Raw genomic sequence first — 24,475 nt, forward strand, 5'->3', positions numbered from 1 at the left:
CAGAGCCCGATGTGGGGCTCAAACTCACGGACCACGAGATCACAACCTGAGCTGAAGTCAGACACTCAACTGACTGAGCCACGCAGGCGCCCCTGGTTAGTACAGACATTTTAACAAGATTTTTTCTTCCAATCTATGAACATGGAGTGTTTTTCCATTTCTTTGTGTCCTCTTCAATTTCTTTTATTTTGTTAATGTTTATTTTTGACAGAGCATGAGTGGGGGAGGGGCAGAGAGACAGGGAGACACAGAATCCAACGTGGGCTCCAGACTCTGAGCTGTCAGCACAGAGCCCAACGTGGGGCTCAGACTCACAAACTGTGAGATCATGACCTGAGCCGAAGTTGGTCACTCAACCGACTGAGCCACCCAGACGCCCCATACAGCAGTTTATTTCTTAAAATAAGCTTTCTGCTTCTTTCTTCCTCTTTTCTCCTTTGGGACTCCAGTGAGGTGTAGATGGGTTTTTTGTTTTTTGTTTTTTTGTTTTTTAGTTGTGTCCCATAGATCCTGAAGGCTTCCTTTATTACGCATTCTTTTCTCTTTTTTACTCCTCTGATTGAATATTTCAAACGATCTGTCCTCAAGATCGGCCATTCTTCTGCTTTGTGTAGTCTACTGTTGAAGATTTCTGTTGAATTCTTCAGCCATTGTATTCTTCAGCTCCAAAACTTCTGTCTAGTTCTTTATGCTTTCTCTTTGTTGAATTTCTCACTTTGTCCTTCTTTTGTTTTCCTGATTTCAGTAACTTGTGTTCACTTTTAGCTTTCCGAGTATCTTTTTTTTTTAAGTTTTTATTTTAATTCCAGTTAGTTAACATACAGTGTTATATTAGTTTCAGGTGTACAATATAGTGATTCAACAATTCTGTACATCACCCAGTGCTCATCACAAGGGCACTCCTTAATCCCCCTCACCCATTTCACCCCAGCCACCTCCCCTCTGGTAACCATCATTTCTGAGTATCTTTCAAACAATTACTTTGAATTCTTCTTAAGGAAATGTACGTATCTCCATTTCTTTGGGGTCAGTTATTAGAAGTTTCCTGTGTTCCTTTGGTGGGGGCATGTTTCGCTCATTCTTTTTGATCCCTATAGCCTTGCATCAGTGTCTGCGCATTTGAATGAGCAATAACCTCTTCTAGACTTGATGGACAAACTGCAGTAAAGGGGGAAGACCTTCAAGCAGGAGCATGTGCTAGCTTTGGATCAGGGGTCGGGGGCGTGAGGCAGGCACATGATGTCTCGTCAGCTCAAGCTGCTGAGATCCACACCATCAATAGCTGTGTGGCCCTTGGAAAGTACTGCAGGGGGGTTCACAGTGGCTGTAAGGGCTGTAGAGGACCTCAATGGCCCCTCCTGGTCCAGCAGCTTGGGTCAGGGAGCAGTGGTGGCAGGGTCCGGGGCATGCACATGCTCCGCAGGAGGGTCCAGCTGCACAGGCCTGTGTAGTGCCCAGGAGTGGTTGCAGACACCCATGCAGTGATGGAAGTCTGGCCAGCCTCAGGTGCACTGGTAGCTGTAGGAGTTCTGGCTGTCAGCATACACTCTTGAGGCTGTAGGGGGTCTTTCCAGGGGTGTATACAGGGCACTGGAGGCAGTGAAAACAGCTGGGCTGGGGGCGTGCAGGTGAATAGCTGGAAAGGCCAGCTGCACATAAGCACAGGGGTACAGGTCAGTGACAAGAGACAGGGACAAAGCTGAGCCCACAAGTAGCTAAGGGGGTCCTGGCTGTCTGGTACACAGCAGTGGATGTGGGTAGTAGGAGTCAGGCTAGCGGGGTGCAGGTACACAGCTGGAGGGGCTAGTTATAGGTGAGCACAGTGGTGCAAGCTAGTGACTGGAGATAGGGCTGAATCTGGGTCACGAGCAGCTATAGGGGTCTGGCTGTGGCCTGCACTTGGGTGGCTACAGGCTATCACCAGGGGCATGCAAATAGCAGTAGAGGCCTGGAACAAGCGTCAGGCCAGCAGCACGAAGGGCACGGCTGGAGCTAGCACCTGTGTGTTGGGGGGTCAGCTGCAGGGATCTAGGTAGGTGTCATAGCTGCAGGGATCTAGGTAGGTGTCATAGCTGCAGGGATCTAGGTAGGTGCCATGCACTCAGCAGCTGCAGAGAGAGGCCTGAGCTGGGCTCCAACATGCATCCCAGGCTCCAGCAGGTACACGGAGGAGGGCATGGGAGGTATCCTGGTGGCTGGTGTCCAAGTAGGTCGGAGAACAAGAAGCCGGAGGCACCATAAGAATGTCCTGAAGGAGAGGGACAGAGCAGCAAGGAAGCGAAAACAGTTTCATCTCCAGGACAGAAAGCTGCCGGGACTGCTCGCTCCCTCCAGAAGGACATCATACGGGTGCCAGGCCTGGAGATAAGAATGTTTTGTCTGGTGCCAGATGTACTCATGACCCAGTATGGAAAACACTGCAGGTGCACGACCTGTCAAGATGCCACGTACTGTGTCGTATGTGCTTGCTGTTATCAGACAATTTGCAAAAATAAAAGAGGCTTGAGCCAGGAGACCGGTGCTTTGGCTCCTGGAGAGTCTCACCTTTAGGACCTCTCTTCAGCTGGTGCCTGAACAGGGAACCTGAAGGGGGACGTGTGCAGCACCACTGAAGAAGGGCCCAGGGAACCGAAGGAAACTTTGGAGCCGGCGAAGCTCATCCTTCAGGATTTCTGCAGGGTAAGTACAGGGGATTCCACCCCATCTAGTTATCACTTACATATTCAGCGCTTGCAGACTTTATTAAAGAGCTCAGGGGTAAAAGTGAAACGATCGGCATTTCAGGATTTGTTATACTTAGTAAAGAAACATTGTTACCGGTTTATGCCTCTGGCAAAGATGCTTTGAATCAGAAACAATGGAACTTGGTTTTATGTGCTTTGTGCCACGCTTATCAGCAAGAAGCTATCCCTCTCTCCCTATGGTCTTTATGTAATTTAAGTTCCCTGGCTTTGCAGCCCTTGCAGTCAGAATCAGGGGAAGAAGGGGACATTGGTCATCACAACCCCTCACTGGCTGAAAGTGATCATGAGCTCGTAGATAGTGACTCAGGGCCCGAGCCCATATCCCACCACCAGGGGAATAGAAACCTACAGGTCCCAGGTTCATGGCCCAGAGATAGTCACAGCTCAGGTTTCCGTACTCCTGCCTCCCTCATTGCCCCACAGCCCTGAACCCATCCATCCCTTTAAGGAAACTAAATGTTCCACTTATTCAAAAAACCCATTTCTTGGTATCTCCACTCATAGTATCACAATTCGTTTCCCCCTTAATGCAGGTGCTTCAACAAACTAAGGCTGCGGGGGACACTGAATTAACACCTAGTATGCCTGCAGCTTATCTTGTCAACATTACCCAAATTCCTCCTAACCAGAAATATCTTCAGGGAGGGCAATGATTTTATCTGGTTCCTTTTGGTTTTACGGTAATTAATGACTTGAAACAGACTTGCACGCAATACAGTGTTAATTCCTCTTATACGTTGGGATTGGTGTCTGGTTTAGCCAATTCAGAGCAACTCATTCCATGGGACTGGGCGGTCCTAGGTCGCACTGTCCCAAGCGCTTCTGAATTTTTGCAGTTTAGGACTTGGTGGGAGGAAGAAGCACAGATACAGGCCCGGGATGATGCCGCCCTGAATCCTCCTGTGCCCATTACCGGAAAACAACTTACCAGGAGCAGACGAGGGTTTGGCATACAGGTTCAGCTTCAGTATGATGTTCAAGCGGTGATACAAGTTAGATTGTGCTGCCTGAATGCCTGGGAGAAAATAGCTGCCCCTGGACAGGCTACACCCTCTTTTGTTCAAGTCAAACAGAGTCCTAAGGAGCCCTATGTAGATTTTACTGCTGGGCTAAAGGATGTTATTATAAAAAGCATCTCTCAGGCAGACTTACCGGATCTCCTCTTACAGCTGCTGGCTTTTGGTAATGCTAATAAGGAATGCCAACAAGCTTTATACCCAGTGAGGTCTCAAGGAGGTGATTTAACTGATTATTTAAAGGCCTGTCAAGATATCAGCTCAGAGGTCTATAAAATGTGCCTTGAATAGCCACTGCCAGCAGCCCCTGGACTTTACGAACAGTCCAAGCGTTTTCGCTGTGGCAAATTGGGACATTATAAGAGGGATTGCTGACAGCTGAGTTGTAACAACTCCCATGATCTACCTCGCCCCCAGAATGAAATTCTAAGCCTCCTGGGTTATGCCCTGGATGCAATAAAGACTATCATTTTGCAAATCAATGTAGATCTAAATTCCATAAGAATGGAGCTCCCCTGCCATCTTGGTGGGGGAGACGGGGATAACGCCCCCCCCCCACCAGGGCCCGAATGTAAAGAATACGGGGAATCAGATTCCACATTATTACCCTGTGAGCTACGGGACTTACCATGCAAATCTGTCCATGACCTTCTCCATGCCACATGAGGGAGTGCTGCATTAGATATTCCTGCCCCAGAGTCTCTGGTCCTCAAACCCTCCATGGGAATTTACAAGGTTAAAACTGGGATTTACGGGCCTCTTCAGGGTCCATTGGCCTTCTTATTGGACGAAGTAGTCTTATGTCCAAGGGAGTTCATGTCTACTTAGGAATTATAGGAGCTGATTTTAAGGATGAAGTTTTAGTAATGATTAGTACTTCAGTTCCTTATCATGTCTTGGCAGGAGGTCGCATTGCCCAACTACCATTGTTGCCTTACATTGCTTTAATCTCCACGCCAATAGACTGGCAGGGAGGGTTTGGATCTACGGGCAAACAGATATCTTGGCAAACATTTCTAAAGGACAAAGGCCTGAGATGACCTTACAAATGAATGGAACATCATCTACTGGCCTGGTAGACTCAGGAGCTGATGATGTCACCATCATTGCTTCTAAGTTTTGCCCTAAGAATTGGCCACTCCGACCTATATCCACAGTCTTTACAGGTGAAGGAAAAGCTACTGACATCCAACAGAGTGTTGAAACTTTTCTATGTGAAGGGCCTGAAGGCCAGGCTGCTACTATCCAGACTTATGTTACTGATACAGCCATTAATCCATGGGGAAGAGACCTCCTAAGTCAATGGGGAGCATGTATTAATATTCCTTATGTTTCCCCTGCTGCAACCAATATGGTGTCCAAAGTGAGTTATAATCCATTAAAAGGGCTTGGACGACAAGAAAATGGGCTTATGGGAACAATTACTGCCGAAATGTGGCCACCTTGTGTGGGACTGGGATAGCCTGTACAGAATTCAGGTTTAGTGTAAGAGCCACTGTTCCTGAACAACGTTATGCCTTAGCATTAGAATGGTTAACAACTGCCCTGGTGTGGGTGGAACCGTGGCCCCTTCCCAAACAGAAATTAGAGGCTCTAGAACAATTAGTGCAAGAACAATTGGATGCAGGTCATGTAGAAATGCCCACCAGTCCATGGAATTCTTGTGTGTGTGATAAGGAAAAAATCTGGGAAATGGAGAATGTTGACTGACTTAAGGAAGGTAAACGAGGTTATACGGTCTATGGGACCTTTGCTTTGCAACCTGGGCTCCCGTCTCCTACTAGGATTCCTCAGAACTGGTCATTAATTATAGTCGATTTAAAAGATTGTTTTTCACAGTTCTTCTACTGCCAGATGATAGAGAAAAATTTGCCTGTTCTGTACCTTCAGACAATCATATGGTTCCTGTGTGATGCCATCCATGGAAAGGGCTTCTGCAAGGTATGCTTAATAGCCCTACTATGTGTCAGCATTTTGTTAATCAGCCACTTTCCCAATTACGTATTCAGGTCCCACAGGTGTTGATTATCCATTACATGGATGATATTCTTTTTGCTGCAGAAACACCTACACAGATAAAAGATCTTTATCAGGCCACTGGGTTATTGTACCCAAATACAGCCTAATAGTAACAACAACAAAAAAGTGCAAACCCAAGATCCCTTTCTTTATCTTGATGCAAAAATTCACAAGGCAACCATCATTCCCCAAAAAGTACAGATTGGCTGAGATAATTTGAAAACTTTAAATGATTTCCAAAGGTTACTAGGAGATATAAATTGGTTGCAACCTGCTTTGGGAATCCCGACTTATACCTTATCTCATCCTTTCCAAACATAAGCCCGTGATCCCAACCTTAACAGCCCTAGGGTCCTCACAAAAGAGGCAGAAGCTGAATTACAGTGGATTGAAAATCATATTCAAAATTGTCAGCTCACTCGTGTTTGATGTAATGTTCCTCTTCAATTATTGATTTTTCCTACTCCACATTCTCCAACTGCGGTCGTAGGCAGGATGGGGGAATCATCGAATGGCTGTTTTTACCAAGTAAGGACTCTAAAATTCTTACCATGTATCTGGATAAAACTGGGAATGTAATTTGGAGAAGCCGATCCCGATTACGTGTGCTTAATGGTAGCAATCCCTCTTCTATAATTATTCCCTTATCATATCAACAAATTGATATGGCTTACCAAACTAATATACAATGATAAATAGCTTTGCCTGATTACGTAGGGAAATTAGACAATCACTGTCTGAGGGACAAAAATTTTGTCATTTCTCAAGGTTACATCATGGATTTGGCCAAAGATAATTCGAGAGTGGCCTTTAGCAGATGCTGACACATATTTTACAGATGGAAATGGTCATGGTAGAGCTTCTATACATGGTCCTATCTCTAAGGCCTGGAAGACACCCTATACATCTACCCAAAAAGCTGAATTAGCAGCCATTATAGGATTGTTGCATCTTGCACCTGCCTCCCTCGATATTGTGACAGATTCACAATGTGCATGGTTCACAGTCCTAAATATTGAAACTGTACATATTGTGCCACGAAATGAATTACATCATCTGTTTTTGCATTTATAAGAATTAATATGGCATAGGCAACGCCCTTTATGTATCACTCATATTCGCAGTCATTCTAACCTTCCTGGCCCATTATCCTTAGGAAATTCCATTGCTGATGACTTATTACAAGGCACCTTACAAATGGCACAACAGGAGCATTTGCTTCACCATACTAATGCTCGAGGACTTGCCCATAGACACTATAACACATGCTGAGTCAAAAGACATCGTTAGTGCCTGTCCTTGTTGCAACCCCCTCACTGTGGCTCCACATACCTCTGGAGTGAATCCTCGTGGACCACAGGCAAATGAACTTTGGCAATCTGATGTTACCCATATTCCTGGTTTCGGTAAGCTCTCTTATGTGCATGTTACTGTGGATACCTTCTCCAGATAGATCTGGGCCACGACATATACCGGAGAAAAGACTAGGCATGTTAGTGCTCATTTTCTTGAAACCTTTGCAATTCTAGGTATCCCACAACACATTAAAACTGATAATGGCCCTGCATATGTATCTCATAAGTAGCCCACTTCTTTGCAGCCTGACAAATTACTGGCACTCCCTATAACTCTCACAGTCAAGGGATCACAGAACATACTCATCAGGTACTTAAAAACATGCTAATTAAACAAAAAGGGGGAGAAGAAGAAGGACTTAGACCTACGCCACGGGAACAATTACATCCGGCCTTATATACTTTAAGTTTCTTGGACATATGAGGACCCCATACATGTCCTTCTGCTGAGATACACTGGTACAAGAAAAAGGTCACCCCTGTTTACCAGCCGGTATATTGGAAAGATGAGAAGGGACACTGGGAAAAGGGAGAAGTTGTTGTGTGGGGCAAAGGGTATGCTTATGTCTTTACAGATCAAGGCTACCAGTGGTTACCCAGTCACCGGTTGAAACCCAGGCATGAGCTGATCCAAGCAACCGCAGTTCGACATGACCCCACCAAAAAGTTTCACAGAATGTCCATTGAGAAACCAATAATTGTGCCCAATGCACCACACCCTCTCCTGAGGAGCTCTAGGACCTCTTAGCCTCCTACTCGGGGACAAGTTAAGAGGTTGATGCATGCTGCTGAAAAAATATTGATGCAGACTCGCAGCCCACAAACTCCTGCTCACCTTTTCCTTGTGATGCTCATGGTTATCACTACTATGGTAAGCTCTGATAACTATATTTACTGGGCTTATATCCCTCATCCACCTCTCAATCAGCATAAATTGGTACAACTCCCCCATGCCGGTATATACAAATGACACTGAATGGACACCTGGGCCATTTGACAGCAGAGAAACACATAGACCCAATGAAGAAGGTACTGTTATGGATAATTATGCTATAGGGACTGAAGGTCCTCCTATATGTTTTGGTTACAGGAAACACTGCCTCAAAAGTAAGCCTCAAGCATGGCGATCTATTATTAAAAACGGGGCCCAGCACAAACCTATTTTCTTACTCTCAGCCCATTCTCTGATTGGCTCCAATCTTAATGACACTCCTCCAATGCTTCTGTCTTGTGCTACTCGTACATTGTCAGAATGGGATGGATGGGTGACTTGGGAAGCATGCAGAGGGGAGATAGGGTGAGTTCTTTTAAATACTTCCTATGGAAGCATCGTTGATTGGGGCCCTCTGGGCTCAGTTCCCCTTAAAAACTCATTACACAATCTACGATGGTGTGTTCATAATCATACTATCAGCACCACTGCTAATGGCTCAGTCGTTTGGCATGGTGGGGGATTTTCTGCGCCCAGCCCTCATTTACGACAAGGACCATTACAAAAGCATATAAGGAAATGAACTGCTGCCCTCCACCCTTTACATACCTGCAAGGGCACATTTATAAAAACAGCCCCAGTACTATTTCTACTCTAGCCTTCACGGTCAATAGTACCCGGTACATATGGGCTTGTGTCCGTTTGCCATACGTACTATTAAAAGCACAGATAGTTTGGAATGATGCTGAGGCCCTTATAACTTGTGTTAACTGCTCATTATACACCTGTCTTAATTCTATACACTTTACTATGCCATCCAAAAGCTTATATTTACTTAGAGCACACACTGGCCTGTGGCTGCTGGTTTGCATGTCTCAACCATGACAACATTCTCCAGAAATGTATCTGATGGACCAGGCTCTACAGCGAGTTCTTCACTGATCCCAAAGGTTTTCTGGAATACTTGTTGCAGCTCTCATAGGCATTATTGCTGTGACTGCCACCATAGCCACTGCAGCTGTCTCGTTGCACCAATCTGTGCAGATGGTACAATTTGTGCAACAACGGCATGAGAAATTGCACCACCTTGGAAGACACAGCAGGACATTGACAGTAGATGGTCCAGTGAGATTGCAGACCTACAACAGGCTGTGATATTGCTGGGGATCAATTAGTGAGCCTACAAAGGCAAAGATCATTAAAATGTTATTGGAACACTACACCAATGTGTAACCCCACTGCTGTTTAATAACACTAAATTTCCATGGAATGGCGTTAAGAGACACTTGCTCAGACAATCAAACGTGTCCATGGACATTTAACATCTGCACGCAGGGATATAGGAGACTTCCAAAACAAATCTGGACATGTTATCTGGTTCTAAGATCTTAGAAAGCATATCAGAGGGATTGGGAAAATTAAATGCTATAGAGCATATTGGGATTTTTAGTTTCTCTACTGCTATTCTGTTTGTATTAATATGCAGTGTATTTATCTTTGCATGTGCAGTCTGGTGCCAGGGACGATGAGCCTGTCAACGGACCGACAGCTTGGGTTATACAATGTCCTCCTACAGCCCATTGTATACAAACAAAAAGGGGGAGATGTTGGAGAACAAGAAGCCGGAGGCACCGTAAGGATGTCTTGAAGGAAAGGGACGGAGCAGCGAGGAACAGAAAGCAGTTTTATCCCCAGGACGGAAGGCCGCCGGGACTGCTCATTTTCTCCAGAAGGACATCATATGGGTGGCCAGGACTGGGGATAAGAATGTTTTGTCTGGCACCACATGTACTCATGACCCAGTATGGAATACACTGCAGGTGCACAACCTGTCAAGATGCCACATACTATGTTGTAATGGCTTGTTGTTTTCAATTTGCAAAAATAAAAGAGGCTTGAGCCAGGGGACCAATGCTTTGGCTCCTGGAGAGTCTCAGCCCCCTGCTTTGTAATTCTCTCATCACCACACCTTCAGGACCTGTGTCTCTACACAAGTATGTGAATATCTTTGGGTTTCCAGATACTGTGCTGGCCAGTTGTTTGAGAGAGCTGCCGGGGTCCTCTTCAGAGCAAATCACTTGGAACCAATGTCGCTCCTGCTGTATGACTGTTACTGGCAGCCAAGGCTCTTCTTTTTTGTTCCTAGACTTCTCTGTACATCTCAGGTTTGCTAGTGTCTGAATGAAGTGCAACAGAAGTAGGTCCCTTGTGTGGTGCCCCAAAAGCCTGGAGAAACTGGTTGGTCACCCTGCTCTCCCTTTTCCAGTTAGGGAAGTGCTTTCTGGCCAGAGTGTTCCTGCTTGTCACTGAGCAGTACCCAACTGGAAGACCAGTGATGCAAGCAAAATTAAGATATTTTTCCTTTCCTTTGTGTGCACTTATGCTCAGGGTTTTCTTCCCCACTGTGTTGCTGTTATTTCCTAAGTGGACCCCTGAGCTATCCCAGAGAGCTTTTTGTTTGTGGGTAGATGGCTAATCATAGATCTCTGTGGGAAAACAGAAGCTAGGGCCTCCTACTTCACCATCTTGGTGATGCCACTTCAGCTGTCTTAGTATGCTAAATGAGTTGAAATCATGGGGAAAAAATTAAAATCAGGAAGATGTGAATGAATATGGAATATCAATTAAATTACAGAAATTATTCACACACACACACACAAATAGAAATTCTAGAGTTGGAAGTACAATAGCTGAAATGGCAAAAATTCACTAGGGGGATTCAGCAGCAGGTTTGAGCAGGCAGAAGAAAGAATTCATGAACTTAAAACAATTGGAAAATTAATCTGAAGAACAGAAAGAGAAAGTGCACAGAGGGAAATTTGAAGATATAAATGCTTATGTTCAGAAAAAGGACAGATCTCCAATCAGTACAATAATCTCCCATTTTATGATCCTAGAAAAAGAGCAAACTATAAGCAAAGGTAGACGGGAGAAGTAGAAAACCAAAGATTAGAGTCAAGGTAGATGAAAGAGAATGGAAAACAATATGGAAGTCAATGGAGGCAAAAGTCAGTTTTTGGAAAGGATCCGCAAAATTGACAAGCTTTTAACTAAATGTACTAAGAAAATAGAAAATCCAATGCAAATAACTAAAATCATAAATGAAAATGGATACATAATTACCAACAGTACAAGAAACAAAGTATCATTAGAGAATATTCTGACCAAAGTATATAACCTCCATGAGATGGATGAATTTCGAGAAACACAAAGTTCCAGAACTGACTCTAGAAGAAATAAAAAATCTGAATAGACCTATTACAAGAGATTAAATCAGTAATCAAAAATCTCCCAACAGTGCAAAGTTCAGCACAGGCTGTATTATTGACAAATTGAAGAGTTACCAACCCTTCTAAAATTCTTCCCAAAAAAATGACAGGAGGAAATACCTCTTAAAACATTCTATGAGGCCAATATTCAATATCAAAGCCAGAAAAGAACAAGAAACTATAGACCACTATCTCTTATGAATAGAAATGAAAATCCTCAATAAAACAATAGCAAACAAAATCCAACAGCACATTATAAAGAAAATAAATACTGCAAACAACCTTCTGCCCATATGTTTTATACACATCTTAGGTGAAATTTACTGTTGTAAAACACAAACTATAAATATTCACTAAAGAAAAATTATAGCCTGAATAGTCCTCTATCAATGAGAAAATTGAATGTGTAGTCAAAACATTCCAAAAAAGAAAATCTCAGTCCCAATTGCTTTTACTGTTGAACTCTACCAAACACTTATGAAGGAAACAATACCAATTGTACACAATATATTCCAGAATACAGAGGACGAGTCAACACTTATCAACTCATTACATGAGGGCAGTGTTACACTGCCACCAAAACCAGGAAGAAGGCATCACAATGAAACTACAACTCAATATCCCTTACAGACATAGATCCAAATATCATAAACAAAATGTCAGCAAACAAAAGCCATCAATACATAACAGGTGTAATAAATCACAACCAAATTGGGTTTATTCTCATAACACAAGGTTGATTCAACACAAACTATCAACTTAATTCACCTTAAAATCAAAATAGGGGGTGTCTGTGTGGCTCAGTCAGGTAAGCGCCCGACTTCAGCTCAGGTCATGATCTCACAGGTCACGAGTTTGAGCCCCATGTTGGGCTCTGTGCTGACAGCTCAGAGCCTACCTGCTTCAGATTCTGTGTTTCCCTCTCTCTCTCTGCCCCTCTCCTGCTCATGCTGTCTCTCTCTCAAAAATAAATAAACATTTAAAAAATTTAAGAGATCAAAAGAGAAAAAATACACAGTCATCTTCAAACTTAATATTTTTTTATATTTATTTTTGAGAGACAGAGAGACTCAGTAGGGGAAGGGCAGAGAGAGAATAAGACACAGAATCTGAAGCAAGCTCCAGGATCTAAGCTGTCAGCACAGAGCCAGATGCAGGGCTCGAACTCATTAAGCTGAATTCAGATGCTTAACCAACTAAGCCACCCAGGTGCCCCAAACTTAGTATTTTTAAGATGCCAAGTTTCCACAAATTTATAGATTCAATATCTCAATAAAAATATACAATATTTTTGTGTAGAAATTGATACATTGATTCTAAATTTCACATGCAAATGGAAAGGAACCAACATAGACAAACAACCTTGAAAAATAACAAAGTTGGAATATTTATAATACCTAATTTCAAATCTTATTATAAGGCTACAGTGCCAAAATTCTGTGGTATTGGTATAAAAATAGGCACACACAAAGGGGTGTCTGGGTGGCTCAGTGGTTAAGCATCCAGCTCTTGGTTTCAGCTCAGGTCATGATCTCCTGGTTCATGAGTTTGAGCCCCACATCGGGCTCTGTGCAGAGCCTGCTCAGGATTCTCTCTCTCCCTCTGTCTCTATCCCTCCCCTGCTTGCTCTCTCAAAATAAATAAACTTTAAAAAATAGGCACATACATCAAGGGAGTAAAAGTGGGTCCAGAAACAGACCCATGTAAAATTTAAAAAAAAAAAAATTCCCTTTCCAGAAAGAACCCGACTAGAAACTTATTTTATTAAATTTGTATTGAGAGGAGGAGCCAACACAGTGGAGAAGTAGGGGTATCCATACTTCCCACTTCTCTCAAACAAAGAAGGGCTGAAGCCAAAGGACTTTGAACCCCAAGAGTCTGGAGGAAAAGAGACTGAGTCTACCAGGGAGAAACTGGTACAACCTGATGGGCCATAGGTGGGTGATTGCAAACTGGGGGAGATAAAATGGGCCATGTAGGCACGGAGGGGAGGGATCCTCTTTTGCAGAGAGACAAAGGCATGTGAAAGAGCCGCTGGGGAAGCGTAGGACTGTATCTGGACAAGAGATAAACCTCAGACAAGGATGGAGAGGGATCCCATCTCTAAGTGCAGGTTAAAGGATCTCTAACTGCAGATCCCATTCTCAGACTGGAGCTGGCTGCCCTGTTCACACACCTGGGGAGGAGAGGAGCCACTCCAGGGTTCAGTGGGAGATCAGGGGCACAGTCTGCAGGAGAAACCAGCCCCCTCCTCTGAAGTGCTGTGGCACAGGACAAAACCAGCTGGGACCTCATATCAGGAGGTGCTTCCCCAATACCAGGGTGCACAGAGTGGGAGTTTAAATGCCAGCCAAGCACAGGGGCAAAGGAGTTGGCAGAGCGAGACCGCCAGCCTTCTCTGTGTCCTCAGCACAGTGAGGACGGCTCCAAAGGAGCCCAAAGGAATTCCCAAAGGAATGATTTGGGACACCGGGTCGTGGAGAAGAGACTGAGGGGTCACCATTTTTCTCCCCACCACCACCAACACGGGGCCTCAGGGATGGGTCCACGGGGCCCACAGTGGAGGCGGGGCCAGCCTACACCAAACCACGCCCCTCCATGCTGGGTAATTGCATATCTACTGGAACGGGATAGATGCTATGGAACCAGACAGACCCCCCACCCTTCCTGGCCAGTGCTGCTGCATTGCCTGGATTAATTCAAGGACAATTTTTGTTATATAGATATATTCTCCCATCCATTTCTCCTTCTTATCAATTCCCTCCTCTGGGCTGGTTACTCCAGTTATTGGTTTGTTTATTTTTTTTTTATTTTTTTTCAACGTTTATTTATTTTTGGGACAGAGAGAGACAGAGCATGAACGGGCGAGGGGCAGAGAGAGAGGGAGACACAGAAACGGAAACAGGCTCCAGGCTCTGAGCCATCAGCCCAGAGCCCGACGCGGGGCTCGAACTCACAGACCGAGAGATCATGACCTGGCTGAAGTCGGATGCTTAACCGACTGCGCCACCCAGGCGCCCCATGGTTTGTTTAAACAGACATATTTAATCCATTCTCTTGATACATGTTCTACGCCCCCTTCTTTACATTCCATTCTCTCTCTCTGGAATAATCAACCAGTATAGTTTCTCTGTCTGCGTAACTTTATCTTTGTTTCTTTCTCCCCCACCTCCTTCCTTATTTTCCTTTCCGTCTCTCTGGATTAAGACTTTTAGTCTCTCTGCCTGGTCAATGTTTATTTTGTCTTCTTCCCCACCCCTGTCATTTCTTCTTCTTTACTTGTAGCTAGTGTTTCTGATTTTTTGCTTTTGGATTGTCTTTAGTTTTTCATTTTTTCTTTTTGTTTGTTTGTGTGTCTTTGTTTCCTGTTTGTCTGTATGTTTTCCTTTCCAGGGCTACTCCAGGGAACAAACCAAAGCAAACCTGGTGGAGGGTCCAAAACATCACTACGAGTAGGGAAATAAAATAACCAAAGTCACAACAACAGAGAGCAAGTAACACTCTCCAAGAAACACCTCTTGAATGGCCAGGCCCTGGACAGTGTATGACCATCCCCCCTTTAATATAGCAGTTCTCACAGGTGCAGAGCACACAACATAAGGGACAGAAAACTAGCCAAAATGATCAAACAGAAGAATTTTCCTCAAAAGAAATTCCAGGAAGTAGCGACAGCTAAAGAATTAATCAAAACAGATATAAGCAACATAACTGAACAATAATTTAGAAGAATCATAAAATTAATCACTGGGCTTGAAAAAAGCATAGAAGACAGCAGAGAATCTATTGCTACAGAGATCAAGGGACTAAAATATAATCATGATGAATTAAGAAATGCTATAAATGAGGTGCAAAATAAAATGGAGGCAGCCACCGCACTGATTGAAGAGGTGGAGGGGAGAATAGGGGAATTAGAAGATAAAATTATGGAAAAAGAGGAAGCTGAGAAGAGAGATAAAAAATCCAGGAGCATGAGGGGAGAATTAGAGAACTAAGTGATGCAATCACAATGAACAATATCCATATCATAGGAATTCCAGAAGAGGGAGAGAGAGAGAGAGGGGCCGAAGGTGTACTTGAACATATCATAGCTGAGGATTTCCCTGATCTGAGGAAGGAAACAGGCATTGAAATCCAAGTGGCACAGAGAACTCCCTTCAGACATAACTTGAATTGGTCTTCTGCATGACATATCATAGTGAAACTGGAAAAACACAAGGATAAAGAGAGAATTCTGAAAGCAGCTAGGGATAAACAGGCTCTAACATACAAAGGTAGACAGACACATAAGGGTAGTAGCACACCTATCTACTGAAACTTGGCAAGCCAGAAAGGATTGGCAGGAAATCTTCAATGTGATGAACAGAAAAAATATGCAGCCAAGAATCCTTTATCCAGCAAGCCTGTCATTCAGAATAAAGGACAGATAAAGGTCTTCCCAAACAAACAAAAACTGAAGGAATTCATCACCACTAAACCAGCCCTATAAGAGATCCTAAGGGGGACTCTGTGAGTGAAATGTTGCAAGGACCACAAAATACCAGAGATACCGCTACAAGCATGAAGCCTACAGATAACACAATGACTCTAAACCCGTATCTTTCAATAACAACACAATGTAAATGGACTAAATGCTCCAACCAAAAGACATAGGGTATCAGAATGGATAAAAAACGACACCCATCTATTTGCTGTCTACAAGAGACTCATTTTAGACCTGAGGACACCTTCAGATTGAAAGTGAGGGGATGGAGATCTATCATGTTACTGGAAGTCAAAAGAAAGCTGGAGTAGCCATACTTATATCAGACAAACTAGACTTTAATTTAAAGGCTGTAACAAGAAATGAATAAGGGAATTACATAATAATTACAGTGTCTATCCAACAGGAAGAGCTAACAATTATAAATGTCTATGCACTGAATTTGGAGGCACCAAATATATAAAACAATTAATCGCAAACATAAGCAACCTTATAGATAAGAATGTGGTAATTGCAGGGGACTTTAATGCCCACTTACAACAATGGACAGATCACCTAGACATAGAATCAGTAAAGAAAGAATGGCCCTGAATGATACATTGGACCAGATGGACTTGAGAGATATATTTAGAACTCTGCATCCCAAAGCAATGGAATATGCTTTCTTCTTGAGTGCACATGGAACATTCTCCAAGACAGATCACATACTGGGTCACAATACAGCCCTCAATAAATATAAAAGAATTGAGATCATACCATGCACACTTTCAGATCACAAGGCTATGAAACTTGAAATCAACCACAGGAAAAAGACTGGAAAACCTCCAAAAGCATGGAGGTTAATGAACATCCTACTGAAGAATAAATGGGTCAACCAGGCAATTAGAGAAGAAATAAATATGAAAATGAAAATACAACAATCCAAATGCTTTGGGATGCAGCGAAGGCAGTCCTAAGAGGAAAATACATTGCAATCCAGGCCTATCTCAAGAAACAAGAAAAATCCCAAATACAAAATCTAACAGCACACCTAAAGGAAATAGAAGCAGAACAGCAAAGACACCCCAAACCCAGCAGAAGAAAACAAATAATAAAGATCAGAGCAGAAATAAACAATATAGAATCCAAAAAAGGAGAGCAGATCAATGAAACCAAGAGTTGTTTTTTTTGAAAAAATAAACAAAACTGATAAACCTCTAGACTGGCTTCTCAAAAAGAAAAGAGAAAGGACCCAAAAAGTAAAATCACAAATGAAATGATTTATTACAACCAATCCCTCAGAAATACAAGCAATTATCAGGGAATACTATGAAAAATTATATGCCAACAAACTGGACAACCTGAAAGAAATGGACAAATTCCTAAACACCCACACAATACCAAAACAACTGGGAATAGAAAATTTGAACAGACCCATAACTAGTTATGAAATTGAATCAGTCATTAAAAATCTCCCAACAAATAAGAGTCCAGGACCAGATGGCTTCCCTGGGTAATTCTACCAGATATTTAAAGCAGAGATAATACCTATCCTTCTCAAGATGTTCCAAAAAATAGAAAGGGAAGGACAACTTCCAGACTCATTCTATGAAGCCAGCATTACTTTGATTCCTAACCCAGACAGAGACCCAGATGAATATGGATGCAAAAATTCTCAACAAGATACTAGCAAATCGAATTCAACAGCATATAAAAAGAATTATTCATGATCAAGTGGTATTCATTCCTGGGCTGCAGAGCTGGTTCAACATTCACAAATCAATCAATGTGATACATCACATCAATAAAAGAAAAGAGAAGAACCATATGATCCTCTCAATCGATGCAGAAAAAGCATTTGACAAAATTCAGCATCCTTTCTTAATAAAAACCCTTGAGAAAGTTGGGATAGAAGGAACATACTTAACATCATAAAAGCCATTTATGAAAATCCCACAGCTAATATCATCCTCAACAGGGAAAAACTGAGAGCTCTCTCCCTGAGATCAGAAACACGACAGGAATGTCCACTCTCACCGCTGTTGTTTAACATAGTGTTGGAAGTTCTAGCATCAGCAATCAGACAACAAAATGAAACAAGAGGCATCAAAATTGTCAAAAATGAAGTCAAGCTTTCACTTTTTGCAGACAACATGATACTCTACATGGAAAGCCAAACAGACTCCACCAAAAGTCTGCTAGAACTGATACATGAATTCAGCAAAGTTGCAATATACAAAAATCAATATACAGAAATCAGTTGCATTCTTATACACTAACAATGAAGCAACAGAAAGAAATAAAGAAACTGATCCCATTCACAATGGTACCAAGAACCATAAAATACCTAGAAATAAATATAACCAAAGATGTAAAAGATCTGTATGCTGAAAACTATAGAAAGCTTATGAAGGAAATTGAAGAAGTTACAAAGAAATGGAAAAACATTCCATGATCATGGATTGGAAGAATAAATATTGTTAAAATGTCAATACTACCCAAAGCTATCTACACATTCAATGCAATCCCAATCAAAATTGCACCAGCATTCTTCTCGAAGCTAGAACAAGCAATCCTAAAATTCATATGGAACCACAAAAGGCCCCAAATAGCCAAAGTAATGTTGAAGAAGAAGACCAAAGCAGGAGGCATCACAATCCCAGACTTTAGCCTCTACTACAAAGCTGTAATCATCAGGACAGCATGGTATTGGCCCAAAACCAGACACATAGACCAATGGAATAGAGACTCCAGAATTGAACCCACAAAAGTATGAGCAACTAATCTTTGACAAAGCAGGAAAGAATATCCAATCGAAAAAAGACAGTCTCTTGAACAAATGGTGCTGGGAGAACTGGACAGCAACATGCAGAAGGTTGAAACTAGACCACTTTCTCACACCATTCACAAAAATAAACTCAAAATGGATGAAGGACCTGAATGTGAGACAGGAAACCATCAAAACCCTAGAGGAGAAAGCAGGAAGAAACCTGTTTGACCTCAGCCTCAGCAATTTCTTACTTGACACATCTCCAAAGGCAAGGGAATTAAAAGCAAAAACGAACTATTGGGACCTCATGAAGACGAAAAGCTTCTGTACTGCAAAGGAAACAATCAACAAAACTAAAAGGCAACTGATGTAATAGGAAAAGTTATTTGCACATGACATATCACATAAAGGGCTAGTATCCAAAATTTATAAAGAGCTCACCAAACTCTACACCCAAAAAACAAATAATCCAGTGAATAAATGGGCAGAAGACATGAATAGACACTTTTCCAAAGAAGACATCTAGATGGCCCACAGACACATGAAAAGATGCTCAACATCACTCCTCACCAGGGAAATACAAATCAAAACCACACTGAGATACCACCTCACTCTGGTCAGAGTGGCTAAAATGAACAAATCAGGAGGCTATAGATGCTGGCAAGGATGTAGAGAAATGGGAACCCTCTTGCACTGTTGGTGGGAATGCAAACTCATGCAGCCACTCTGGAAAACAGTGTGGAGGTTCCTCAAAAAAATTAAAAATAGATCTACCCTATGACCCAGCAATAGCACTGCTAGGAATTTATCCAAGGGATAGAGGAGTGCTGATGCAGAGGAGCACCTATACCCCAATATTTATAGCAGCACTTTCAACAATAGCCAAATTATGGAAAGAGCCTAAATGTCCATCAACTGACGAATGGATAAAGAAGATGTGGGTTATATATACAATGGAATACTACTTGGCAATGAGAAAGAATGAAATCTGGGCATTTGCAGCAACGTAGATGGAACTGGAGGGTATAATGATAAGTGAAATAAGTCAGGCAGAGAAAGCCAGATACCATATGTTTTCATTCTTATGTGGATCTTGAGAAACTTAACAGAAGACCTTGGGGGAGGGGAAGAGGAAAGAAAAGTTACAGAGAGGGAGGGAGGCAAACCATAGGAGACTCTTAAATACTGAGAACAAACTGAGGGTTGATGGGGGTTCGGGGAGAGGGGAAAGTGGATGATGGGCATTGAGGAGGGCACTTGTTGGGATGTGCACTAGGTGTTGTATGGAAACTAACTTGACAATAAATCATATTTTAAAAAATAAATAAATGAATAAAATAAAACAACAAACCCACCACTAACAAAAATTAAGTCAAAATGGATTAAAGAATTGAGTATAAGTACCAAATTATAAAACTCTTAGCAGAAAATGGAAATTTACAATAGCCAAGACATGGAAAGCAATCTAGTCCATGGATGGATGAATGGATAGAGAAAATGCGGCATAGATCCATCAACTGGTCGATAGATAACAGACTATTTTTCAGCCATTTCAAAAAGGAAATCGTGTGGCACCTGGGTGGCTCAGCCAGTTCGGCATACAGCTCTTGACTTTGGCTTAAGTCATGATCTCACAGTCTGTGGGTTCAATCAAGCCCCAGGTCCAGCTCTGTGAGAACAGTGCAGATCCTGCTTGGGATTCTTTCTCTCCCTCCTCTCTGCCCCTCCCCTGCTCAAGTTCTCACTCAAAAATAAACCTAAAGACATAAATAAAAGAAAATCTTGCCACTTGTGACAACATAGATGGACTTTGAGTACATTATGCTAAATGAAATAAGTCAGAAGGAGAAAGTGAAATACCATATGGCCTCAGGAGGGGGAGGGAAATGAATACTGGTGGTCAAAAGGTACAAACTTCCAGTTATAAAATAAGTCACAGGATGAAATGTTCAGCATGGTGACTATAGTTAACAATACCATATTGTGTATTTGAAAGCTGCTAAGAAGAAATCTTACCACAAGAAAAAAAGTGTAACTTTGTGGTATTCGATTTTTTTAAGTTTATTTAAAAACAGAGAGATTCTTTCTGCCCCTCCCCCACTCATGCTCTGTCTCAAAAATAAACATTTAAAAAAAAATTTTTTTTAAGATAAAGACAGAGATATAGGGTGCCTGAGTAGCTCAGTCGGTTAAGCATCCGACTTCGACTCAGGTCATGATCCCCTGGTTTGTGGGTTTGAGCCCCGCATTGAGCTCTGTGCTGACAGCTCAGAGCCTGGAGCCTGCCTCGGATTCTGGGTCTCCCTCTCAGCCCCTTGCCCTACTCATGTGTGCACTTTCTCTCTCTGAGAAATAAGCATAAAAAAGTTTTTTAAGAGAAAGTATGAGTGGGGAGGGGCAGAGAGAGAGGAAAAGACAAAATCCCAAGCAGGCTCCAGCTGTCAGCCCAGAGCTTGAGGGCAGGAACCATGAGATCGAGTCAGATGCTCGCGGGGCACCTGGGTGGCTCAGCCGGTTGAGCGTGGGGCTTTGGCTCAGGTCATAATCTCCCAGTCTGTGAGCTCGAGCCCCACCCCGCATTGGGCTCTGTGCTGATAGCTCAGAGCCTGGAGCCTGGTTCAGATTCTGTGTCCCCCCTCTCTCTCTGCCCCTCCCCCACTCATGCTCTGTCTCTCTCTCAGAAATAAATAAACATTAAAAAAAAATTTTTTTTAAAGAGTCAGATGCTTAACCCACAGAGCCACCCAGGTGCCCCAATATTAGATGTTAACTAGACTTATTGGGGTGATCATTTTGCAATGTATATAAATATTGTATCATGGAGTACACCTAAAACTAATATGTGTCAATTATATCTCAATAAAAACTTTTTAAAAAAGAAAACAGAAAATTTTCCTTGACATTGGTTTTGTCAATGACATTTTGGAAAGGACGTCGAAGCTCAGGCAACAAAAGCAAAACCTGACTTCAACCTGGGGACCCAAATATCCACCTGCCCATTCATTCACCCCATCAATGTCCATGACATTCAATTCAGTGACCAGATCCCAAGTTGAACGAACACCTTCCTGGGTAACTCAGTTCTCCCCCATTGTTTCCAAATTCACTTGTTGGTACTGATCCCCCGTCTAAATGCGAGCATCCTTCTGGACACCCAGCCACCTCACATTCATACTGATGAGCCATTCACCATCCTGAATTCACCAAAAGATTCTCACTGTCCCATAATTGCTTATCATCTCTCAGATCTCAGAGATATTATTTCCACAGGGTGTCCTTTCTTGACCCAACAATCAAAATTATAATACTACATTTTCCCCTGATTTTTGTGCAATTTTTTTTTACTTATATGTATATGATGATCTCTTTCACACTTTTTCTCACTAAATTAGATGCACCTTGAAGAGAAGACTAGTGTGGGCTTTAAATGTTTTACATAGAGGTATTCAAATATTGCTTTGTAGTGCTCGCTTCGGCAGCACATATACAAATATTGCTTTGTATTAGTAGGTGCTCACGTGATTTATTGAAGCATAAATGATTCCAACTCTACAGTTAATTACAAAACATTTCAAATAAAGTCACTTAACTCTAATTACACAATGATACAATCTTCAGAGTGGTCTACTGCCCTGTATTAATTAACTGCTAAGATTTAATCCAATGTCCCTTCCCTGTAATCCAATTATGTTTCTAGCCACAATAATCCATTTAAAATGCAAATCTAATCAGAGCACTTTCTTTTTAAGCCCTTAATTTCTGCCTTCCTCAGATTATTTTCAGAAAGGCAGCCCTAAATCTCATCTCATTCCAGTTGTCCTGACATAATTATTAACACAATTTCATTACCCAAGATATCCCAATAGCTTATAGTGCTTTTTAAACTGATTTACAACATTGTCACTCTTGAGGTGCCATTATGTATTCTGAGTGACATTTTTAAGGTTGTAGCCATTTTTCATATTAAATGTAAATTTAGATTTTTAAAACAATAAAGAGTTATTAGCAAGTATTCCATAGAAACTGTTATTTGACCTTTACAGACTCCTAAATTCAGCAGTATGAGTAAGCCTAGTCTGTGGATCCTGGAACAATTGCCAATGGTTCCAACCTCTCCCCTGGCTCACACATGGACCATCCTTCCCACACTGACCCAGCACTGACCTAGTGGGTCTCTTCACCTCCAGCCAATACTAATCACGCTGCGCGATGCAAACCGGTTTCTTTAAAGATACAAACAAAAGCACCAACACTGTGACCATCCCCTTCTCAACTTCAAATACACTGATTACCACTTAATACCAAAGGCAAAAATGAAACTCCTTTCTGTAACAAGCACAGATCTGGCTCGCCTTGTCAGCTTTACCAAACAGCATTGGGAAGCAGTTCCTCATGGGGCCATCCCAAGATGTAACAGGGTGCAACGGCTGTCCTCAACCAGGAAGAATGGAAGTGAAGAGAGACTTCCTCTCTCTGACCTCAGGCAGCTTGAAGGGGGAGGGAGCACGGGAGGAGCCACCCTGTGAGAGACTCTCCACTTTGACCTGAGACAAAAGAGCCCACAGGCGGGTGGGAATTCTTAGACAGCATTTGTGCTGGTCAGGATAATCCAGAGAATTTGGCCTCAAGGCAGTGAGTATCCTGGGGCAGTGAGTGGCCAGTGGAAACATAACTAGAGTGGAGAGAGTCCCAGGAACCCACCTACCTCGGAGATTTTCTCAGAGATCCCTTTACTCTCTCTTCATGAAGGGGACTATCTACTGTGCCCCGCCCTCACAGCACTTACTTTCTGATGGCTGAGCCTGTTATCCAAAATTGTTCTTCCTTCCAAAAGCTGGCCCCAAACCTGGGTATACGTCCTCTCACGCTTAGAGTCCACCGCTGTTACCAGTACCTCAGAGGAAATGGAGGGATCCGAAGTCATCATGTGGCATCACCACATTTTAATTGTGATTAACATCAGATGATCTGTTTTAATTGTTCTCAGCCTGGATGTTCATTGGAAGCACCTGGAGAGTTTACAACTACTGATGGCTGGGTCCGGTCTCAGCACTTCTCTGCTGATGTGGGATGCAGCCTGGTCCACGGGAGATTTACAAATCCCCAAGGATCTAAAGGATGAGAAACCACTCCTCTAGCTGTGTTGGGGGAATGTGGTCCGGGACCTTGACTTATGTGAAACACACCTGGGGTGCTTGTAATGCTATGGGTCCCTGGACACATTCCAGACCAAGTGTATCACAATGGCTGTGGGAGGGGCCAGGACAGCAGAATTTATTTTGTAAGAACTCCAAGTGTTTTTTAACCGCAAGATTAAGGACTTTTCTCTCATTTCAGGGTTGCTCAGACTTTGCAGCACCTTAGAATTACCTGGTAAAATTGGAAAGGACTGGTGTCTGGACCCCAGGCAGGATCAGTTGTATCTGTAGATTAAGGGAAGGGGGTGTGGAAGGCAACAGCTCTTTGAAATTTACCTAGGCGACATAAATATGCAACTAATTGTGACAGCCACAGCATTAAGGTTGGAGAACAGCGAATTCATGGCAATCAGTGAAGAAAGAACTGATTAAATTACTTTCTGGATCACCTGGTGTGAGTAGCTCCTTGAGATGGGTAACTTCAGGGGTGGGCGGCACGAGGAATTCAAGAATGTGGAATGGGGTGATTGGCTCTTAAGGAGTAGGAGGCAGCTTAAGGAAGAGAATAACAATTCTGGATAGACATTATCTCTCCGTGCACTGAGAGAGGAAAAAGGGGTATCAGGAAAAAATGCTCTGAACGACTCATTTATATTTGTGATGTTTAATGTTTTTTTAAGTTGCAGTTTATTTATTTATTTTAAGAGAGAGAAGGAGAGTGCAAGTGGGGAAGGGGCACAGAGTGGGGGTGGGGAGAATCCCAAGCAGGTTCCA

The 24,475-nt window shown here is 42.7% G+C and overlaps 2 long non-coding RNA genes across 4 annotated transcripts; one reads left to right on the forward strand and one right to left on the reverse strand.

The window, feature by feature from the left end:
• Window positions 1-34: 34 nt before the first annotated feature.
• Window positions 35-10,672, forward strand: LOC102902408. Of its 2 annotated transcripts, none has more exons than XR_002148521.3 (5): window positions 35-95; window positions 2,564-2,679; window positions 5,586-5,701; window positions 7,710-8,005; window positions 9,575-10,672. It is a non-coding gene; the product is annotated as an uncharacterized LOC102902408 (long non-coding RNA). The 2 variants fall into 2 exon arrangements; XR_439639.5 differs by having other exon boundaries at window positions 5,600-5,701; window positions 9,575-10,001.
• LOC123382002 lies at window positions 902-23,735 on the reverse strand. 2 transcript variants are annotated; one of them, XR_006589718.1, is made up of 4 exons: window positions 23,350-23,735; window positions 4,389-5,827; window positions 2,545-2,672; window positions 902-2,358 (listed from the first exon to the last, which is right to left on the reverse strand). It is a non-coding gene; the product is annotated as an uncharacterized LOC123382002 (long non-coding RNA). The 2 variants fall into 2 exon arrangements; XR_006589715.1 differs by lacking the exon at window positions 2,545-2,672 and having other exon boundaries at window positions 4,389-4,476.
• Between the last annotated feature and the right edge of the window lie 740 nt (window positions 23,736-24,475).

The sequence above is a fragment of the Felis catus genome, chromosome A2 (assembly GCF_018350175.1).
Source record: "Felis catus isolate Fca126 chromosome A2, F.catus_Fca126_mat1.0, whole genome shotgun sequence".
NCBI lineage: Eukaryota > Metazoa > Chordata > Mammalia > Carnivora > Felidae > Felis > Felis catus.